This window comes from Gorilla gorilla, chromosome 16, assembly GCF_029281585.2.
Source record: "Gorilla gorilla gorilla isolate KB3781 chromosome 16, NHGRI_mGorGor1-v2.1_pri, whole genome shotgun sequence".
In the NCBI taxonomy this organism is placed as follows: domain Eukaryota; kingdom Metazoa; phylum Chordata; class Mammalia; order Primates; family Hominidae; genus Gorilla; species Gorilla gorilla.
Window position 1 is genome coordinate 79,567,060 of NC_073240.2, and position 8,324 is coordinate 79,575,383.

An 8,324-nucleotide genomic window follows, 5' to 3' on the forward strand; every position below is an offset into this window, starting at 1 on the left:
ACAATAGCCAAGAGGTGGAAACAACTCAAGTGTCCATAGACAGATGAATGGATAAACAAAATTTGGTATATCCATACAATGGACTATTATTCAGCCTTAAAAAGGAAGGTAATTCTGACACATGCTACATTAGTGAACCTTGAAGACATTATGCATGTGAAGTAAGCCAGTAACAAAGGACAATTATTGTATGATTTCACTCATATGAGATACTTAGAGTAGTCAAATTCATGGAGACAGAAAGTAGAATGGTGGTTGCCAGGATCGGGGCCAGCCAGGGATGGGGAGTTATTGCTTCACGGGTACAGAGTTTCAGTTTTGCAAGATAAAAAAGTGTTCTGGAGATGGTTGTTGATGACGGTTTTAGAACAATGTGAATATCCTTAATGCCACTGATATGGTTAGACTTTGTGTCCCCACTCAATCTCATCTTGAATTATAATCCCCAGGTGTTTAGGAAAAGACCTGGTGGGAAGTGACTGGAGTATGGGGGCAGTTTTCCCCATGCTGTTCTCTTAATAGTGAATGACTTCTCACCTGATCTGATGGTTTTATAACTGGTAGTTTTTCCTGCACTGACGCATACTCTCTCCTGCCCTCACGTGAAGAAGGTTCTTGCTTCCCCTTCTCCTGCCATGATTGTAAGTTTCCTGAGGCCTCCCCAGCCATGTGTAACTGTGAGTCAATTTAACCTCTTTCCTTTGTAAATTACCTAGTTTCGGGTAGTATCTTTATAGCAGCGTGAAAACAGACTAATACAGCCACTGAACTGTACATTTAAAAAAGGTTAAAATGGTGAATTTTATATTATGTATTTGCCACAATCTTTAAAAAGATAATTGTTTCTCTGTTCCTTTTTTTTTTTTAACATCTTGTGTGTGTGTTTTTTTAAGTTGTATTTCCTTGAGCTTTCCTGAGAATACACGTTTTCTTTATTTCTTTTTAATCTTTTATTCTCTGAAGGTCCTCTAAGGACTTCTTTGGCTCTTTCTCCTTCACTTTGGAAGCTTTTCTAAAATATATGGGGCTACCTGGTGTCCTTCCATATCTAAAGGAACTTTGTGCACAGGCCAAAGGGGGTTATGTGCACGCGGGCAGAGCTTAGAGTGGGAACCAGTCATTACACTCATGGACCCCTAAATGCCGCCGTAAGGGGGCTTCCTCAAGGGTGCCGACCACTACACTAGCAGCACCTATCTCACCAGGCAGTATACACAGTTCTCTTTAGAGACAGTCTCTGATTTTTTTCCTTGGGGTAAGTGCCTGGCTGAACCCATGACTTGGGGGAAAGGGCATTAACTGTCCCTACCTGGATCTTCATTTATTCTGCCTGTTCCAGCCCCATTTTCACTTTGCCCTCTGTGATACCTGCGCTGGAGCCTGGAGGCTCCCTCAGGTTCTCACAGGCAGATGGCTCAGCCCCGCCGCACCCCAGCCCCTCTAATCTACCCCACAGGTCTCTAACTCCTTTTCATCTTCCAGATGAAATCACTTGTCTGCTAATGACTTTCTTCCATCCTCTTTGTTTCTTTTTTTCTTTTTTTTGTTTGAGGCAGAGTCTTGCTGTGTCGCCCAGACTGGAGTGCAATGGTGCAATCTCTGCTCACTGTAACCTCCGCCTCCCAGGTTCAAGCAATTCTTCTGCCTCAGCCTCCAGAGTAGATGGGATTATAGGCACACACCACCATGCCCAGCTAATTTTTGTATTTTTAGTAGAGATGGGGTTTCGCCATGTTGGCCAGGCCGGTCTCAAACTCCTGACCTCAGGTGATCTGCTCACCTCGGCCTCCCAGAGTGCTGGGATTACAGGTGTGAGCCACCGCATTCAGCCTGTCATGTTTGTTGTTGTGGCTTAGACTGTTTAAAACACTGGTCCATCAGTTGAATGGAAGGAGAGGATATAAATGTGCCTTCTCAGTCCCCATCTTGAATCCCATTCATTCCCACAGCTGCTGCCCTAACTCAGCCTCATTTTTCTGCCTGAGATATTGTGGCTCTGCCACCTCCAGCCCCTTCGTCCCCAGCACATGCTGCGACAGCCAGGGTGAACTTCCAAAAGCAGGAATCTGAGGGTAGATCCCTGTTTGAACTCCTCAGTTGACCTTTAGAACCAGCAGGATCAAATCTGCCATGACATTCAAGGCCTTTTGTGAGCTGGACTCTGCCTGTATCTCTAGTCTCATCTCTTTGTAGTTTCTCAGTGAGCCGTGCTCTTAGATGCCTCCTAATGTTAGCTCATGCTGGCCCCTGGCCTGGAACACTCTTTTCCCCCTTCTGTTCTTAGATGGCTTGAATCCATCTGCTGGAGGAAGGAATACTTATGCCCCCACTCTTGTTTTTTCCTTGCACGTGGAGGGAAATCATCAGGGTAACTCTCCTGGACTCCCATTTCCGCACCACCCACCTCCCTGCAGGAGCTCCAGCATTGCCTCCTCCAGACAGCCCTGTGTGATTGTCCAGTCTGGGGCAGGTTCCTCTTCTGTCCTTTACAGTCTCCGATATACTTAACACACTAAATGGCCAGGGCCTGAAGAGAGGCAGAGCAGAACAAGTCATGTTTGGTGGCTCCTATCTGCACAACCCACATCCACGTCTTGGGGTACAGCCGGGATCTAAGCCCCTCTGGCTAAGCTGTTCCCGTGCCATTCAGCATGGAGGCAGCAGTGCCTGTCGCCAGGCAGGAGCTAAGTTCTGCATCCTCTTGGCTTACTCCCTCCCTCCTCTACTTGTTTTGGTTACCGGGATTCCTTCATAGCAGCCTCCCTCTCAGGTTAGCCTTTGTCCCCAATCCAGATGCCTATAGAGTCATATCACCATGGGAGGGTATGATTATGATTCCCCAAAACTGACCCTGCCCTAGAAGCCAAGTGAATTGTGCAGTATGAGTCCTGAAGCTCCTTTTGGGTTCACTCTCCAACTAACTCCATGTCTCTTTTGGGGAATGGTTTTTGTGACCTTGTCTGTAAGCACTGGAGGTATACGCATGCCTGATAGAAAGGTGCACAGAACCCATTTGTGTAGAAGCTTAAGAAGAAAAGAACCGGGCCAGGCACGGTGGCTCACCCCTGTAATCCCGGCACTCTGGAAGGCCGAGATGGGCAGATCACAAGGTCAGGAGTTCGAGACCAGCCTGGCCAACATGGCGAAACCCTGTGTCTGCTAAAAATACAAAATTTAGCCAGGCATGGTGGTGGGTGCCTGTAATCCCAGCTACTTGGGAGGCTGAGGCAGGAGAATCACATGAAACTGGGAGGTGGAGGTTGCAGTGAGCTGAGATTGTGCCACTGCACTCCAGCCTGGGGGACAGAGCAAGACTCCATCTAAAAAAAAAAAAAAAAATATATATATATATATATATATATATATATATATATATATATATATATATATATATATATATAAAGAGGCATATTGAACAGCATGCCCCTGATTTTGGTGATCCATGTTTGAAATAAGTCTACCACAGACTGATAAATTTAAAATGAAACAAAACTCAGTGTGCCAAGTGTGGTACAATGTGGTCCTACAGTTAAATTGGGTTGTCCCCACTTCCCCTCCCCAGAGATGTAGATGAGGTATGAAAGGGAGCAGAGCTGGCCTGGGAGGGAGAGGGGAAGAGGAGGAGGAGGAGATGGGGATGGTCGGCTCTGTTCCCTGAGGGAGTTGATACATAAACTGCTACAGAAGTGGCTCAGAAAGCATGCTCTGAGGAACATTAACTTGTAAGCCCCTGCTACCAGCCCTGAAAAAGCATTCCAAACCAAATAGGTTTGGGAACCCAGAGCACCCAATGCCTCTCCTGGGGAGTCCCAATTTACATTGGCATATTAAAGGCTCTGAGAAGTCCCACAGTAAATAAACTTGTATATTTTTGATTAATCCAGTTCTTCCCAAATATCTTTAAATTTGTTAACATTCTATGAAAATATTTTAAGAAATGTTGTGTGCTTTAGGATTTTTCTACTCAAAATTTGGTTCCCAGCCAGGCATAGCGGCTCATGCCTATAATCCTGGCACTTTGGGAGATTGAGGTGGGTGGATCACTTGAGCCCAGGAGTTCAAGACCAGCCTGAGCAACATGATGAAACCCTCTCTCTACAAAAAATAAAAAATAAAAATAAATGCAAAACAAACAAAAACTTTGGTTGCAGGACCTGCAGCATTAGCATCACCTGCAAGCTTGTTAGAAATGCAGAATCATAGATCCCGTCCCAGAACTACAGATTCAGAATTCTGGGGCTAGGGCCTAAGAATCTGCATATTAATCAGCCTTCCAGGTGACTTTTATGTATCCTGGGGTTGGATGATCCCTGCTTTAGGGCAGTGGTTTTCAAAGTGTGGCCCGTGAAATTCTGGAGGTCCCCAAAGCCTTTTTAGAGGCTCTACAAGGTCAGAGTTATTTTCATAATAGACTATGATGTTAGCCTTTTGCATCGATCATGGAAAAGCAATGGGGAGTAAAACTTCAGTGCCCTAACCCACATCAAGGCGGTGGCACCAAACTGTTCTGGTGATCATAGTTTTCTTCACCATCACACACTTACAGCAAGTGGAACTTGGCATTTCATTTCTGACTGCCCTTGATAAAGCAAATATATATGTATTAATTTTGTGAAATCTCAACCTCTGAGTTCACATCTTTTTAATAATCTGTGAACAAATGGGAGGTAGACATAAAGCACTTCTGTTTCATAGCAAAGTATAAATATCTAGACGAAAAATATTTGTGCAGTCTTTGAGTTGCAAGTTGAACTAGTTGCATTTTTCATGAAACACCATTTTTGCTTGAAAGGATGGTGGACAGGACAGGCACGGTGGCTCATGCCTGTAATCCCAGCACTTCGGGAGGCAGAGGCGGATGGATAACGAGGTCAGGATATCGAGACCATCCTGGCTAACACGGTGAAACCCCGTCTCTACTAAAAATACAAAAAATTAGTGGGCGTGGTGGTGGGCGCCTGTAGTCCCAGCTACTTGGGAGGCTGAAGCAGGAGAATGGTGTGAACCTGGGAGGCGGAGCTTGCAGTGAGCCGAGATTGCACCACTGCACTCTAGCATGGGCGACAGAGTGAAACTCTTGTCTCAAAAAAAAAAAAAAAAAAAAAGGATGGTGGACAAACTACTTATTCAGAGATGGATATTGTCTAAAAAATGAGCAAAGTAAGCTTGCCACTTCAAGGGAAACTGACAGTACTTATAGGCATTTGAGCTTTCAAGTGAAGATGAGAATTTTGGAAAACTTGTATTTGCTACCACAAGCTTAATATCTTTCCAATACTTACAGACTTTTCTCTTTCTTTTTTTTTTTTGACAGAGTTTCGCTCTTGTTGCCCAGGCTGGAGTGCAGTGGCACAATCTTGGCTCACTGCAACCTCTGCCTTCTTGGTTCAAGCGATTCTCCTGCCTCGGCCTCCCGAGTAGCTGGGATTACAGGCACCCACCACCACGCCTGTCTAATTTTTGTATCTTTAGTAGAGACGGGGGTTTCACCATGTTGGCCAGGCTGGTCTCAAACTCCTGACCTTGTGATCCGCCTGCCTCGGCCTCCCAAAGTGCTGGAATTACAGGCGTGAGCCACTGCACCCGGCCACTTACAGACTTTTCTGATGAGATTGTGGTAAGAATAATAAATATGATTTTTTAAAAATACTATATGATAAAATGCATCAACATCTGAAAGATCTGCATAACTCAGAAAACCAATATTTTCCAACTGACCAATGCATAATGTTACAAAATCATGCATAGGTAAAAAATCCATCTGAAGTGCAAGATAGATCAATGGATTTTAGAGTCACAAAGTACTGAAATTTCATCGATATGGTTTCCGAATCCACATTGCAATTAACCTTTAAGAAGTACCACTTGTTGAGTTTTGATGTAGTATTTAAGAAAATTATCCGCAATTATCTGGAAAGACTGTTAAAATATTCCGCCCTTTTCCCACACAGGCATTGACTGTATCTGAGCTTGCTTCTCTGGGCTCTATAAAATAGGACTAAATGCTGAGGACCAGCAGGTGCGGGGGGACGGTCTGCTCTCTGGAGTCAGCAGATAAAATGCAAGGTGTCTGGGGCACCCAGAGCTCTAATACTTAATACTCATCAGCTTCCACTGCAGCTGACATAAAGACGCACTTAGCAAGGGGTGTGTGCTGCTCCAGGGAGAAAATGAGGGTAATTGAAATTAACTTGGCTCCTGCTGTTTTTTCCTCCTTTCCTAATCACCGGGAAATCTGCTGCTAGCGGAGCAGGAGAGCCTGAGGGCCAATGCTCCAGGGAGTCAGGGGCTCAATTAAGCTTCAGTAAATTGGATTTCTGGCCGTGAGGCCATGGGGCTGGGGTTGGCATTGAGGCATGAGCTGCCAGACGGTATTAGGCCAAGGGCTGACCAGATGGGCCCAGCAGCTAATTCAATCTGGCTTCCCAGAAACAAGACTTGGAAGGCCAGAGCTATGGGCCTGGACAGCTGTGACTCCAGCTGGGAGGGCAAGATCTTATATGGCACTGGGCCCACCCTGTGGCTCGTCTCAGGGAGTCCTGTGCCCGGCACCTGGCCTCGGCCAGCTGTGCACTAACAATCCTGATAACCAGTGATAAGTGGCAGTTTAGTGCTAGGGAAAAAGCCCAGCCTGGGGATTGGGGGCCAGGGCTGTGGGCCCCACACAGGTATCAGCTTGCTCTAGGAGTGAATTTAGGTAAGTCTCATTCTCTAGGACTAACATTCTTGCTTCTATGGGCTGCCATAGTCTTAAAAAAAGAAAAAAGAAAAAAGAGTCAGAAAACTCAGAATGGGAGAGAGGCTGAAACTAAGAGATTGTAAGGTACATGGATGTGCTTTGGTCTAGGAACAGGCCAAGGCGGATATTCAGGCCTGCATGACTCAGCTAGTTTGGTGCACAAGTGCACACCTCCACTTGTTATATAACCTGTTTGTGTAAGTTCATACTTGGCTTTAAGTTACTACGGTCTGTAAAAGGTATAACTGTCCTGCTGATGCTGTGCATGGGGCTTGGCTCTTGGGGGGCTCGGCTCGGCTCAACATGGCTTGGCATGGCAGGTGCGCGGGTGCCCAGAGAAAGAGAGAGAGTCAAAGCTGTCCATCTTGCAGATGGACAGGAGGGAGTCAGGACCCAACTTGGCTTGCTTGTGCCCAGAGAGAGAAAGAGTTAAGCTGCTGACCCTGAAGGCAAAGGAGAGCTGGCTGCGCAACTATGCGTGGGGGCAGCCAGCTCAAGCAGCCGAGACAGGGTGAACAGTGTGTGAGTAAGCTGTTAATGAGAAAGCTAATTTAAATAAGCTGTGTAAGAGAGCTGCTGCTGAATAAACCATAGTCACCTGCCTATGGCCCCCCGAGTGTTCTTTCTGCCCATCCACGCACTCCCCTTGGACTTCAGCATGGGCTGGACCTGGACCCCGGGATCTGACAGAGATCACAGTAGATAAAGATAGAATGAGATAGAGACAGAGAGAGGCAGAGAGTGAGTCAGATACACAGAGAGAGGCAGAAAAAGATACAAACAACAGGGAGAGGGAGAGACAGCTAGACAGAGCAAGACAAAGATACAGTTGGCTTAGAGAGCAGAGAAAAAAAGACAGGAAGAGAGAGACTGAAGCCAAAGTTTCACTACAAAATGAATGTTCTAAGTGGGGGCGGCAGGGCTTTGTTTTCTTTTCCTTAAGAATAGTTCCTAACCTGGTCTTAAAAACCGAGTTCCCAAATGGTCAGAGAAGGCCCCATTCTCATTCTTGGAAAAGAGGAGAAGGAGAATTTTTCTCTGTGCTTCTCCCGGTTGCTTTCTCCAACCAGGGCACGGAATTCCAGATTTGGAGCAGCCCTAGCAGCCCGAGCTGTCTGGTCGGTTGGCCTCAGCCGAGTCTGCACCAAAAATCTTCCCAAACCTCACACAGAGTCCTCACACCAGCCCCTTTCTGGGCCTTAGACCACCCCAGCTGTCAGAGCTGCAATGGAAAGGTCAGGGCCAGGCCAGCACAGCATCCCTGTGTCCTGATTGGCATGAATCCTCCATCATTTCCTGCCCAGCCCTTCTTCCCAGAAGTCACACCGTGGGAGTTCCTGTGTCCTGCTGTGTCCCACTTTCTGACACCCAAAACTCACCATGCGTCATCCCTTCAGGCCTTTTCTCTCTTGGACTGGGCCTGCCAGAGACTGAACTCACATCAGGGCTCTCTGGCAGACTGGCCGGCCACTCCCATGCCTGCCAGGGACTTGTTTCCCATTTTCTGTCCCACCCCAACCCATGCTGCAGCCCCAGGTGTCCCTCATCTGCACCAAGCCAGGCCCATCTCTTGGCTATCCAGTAA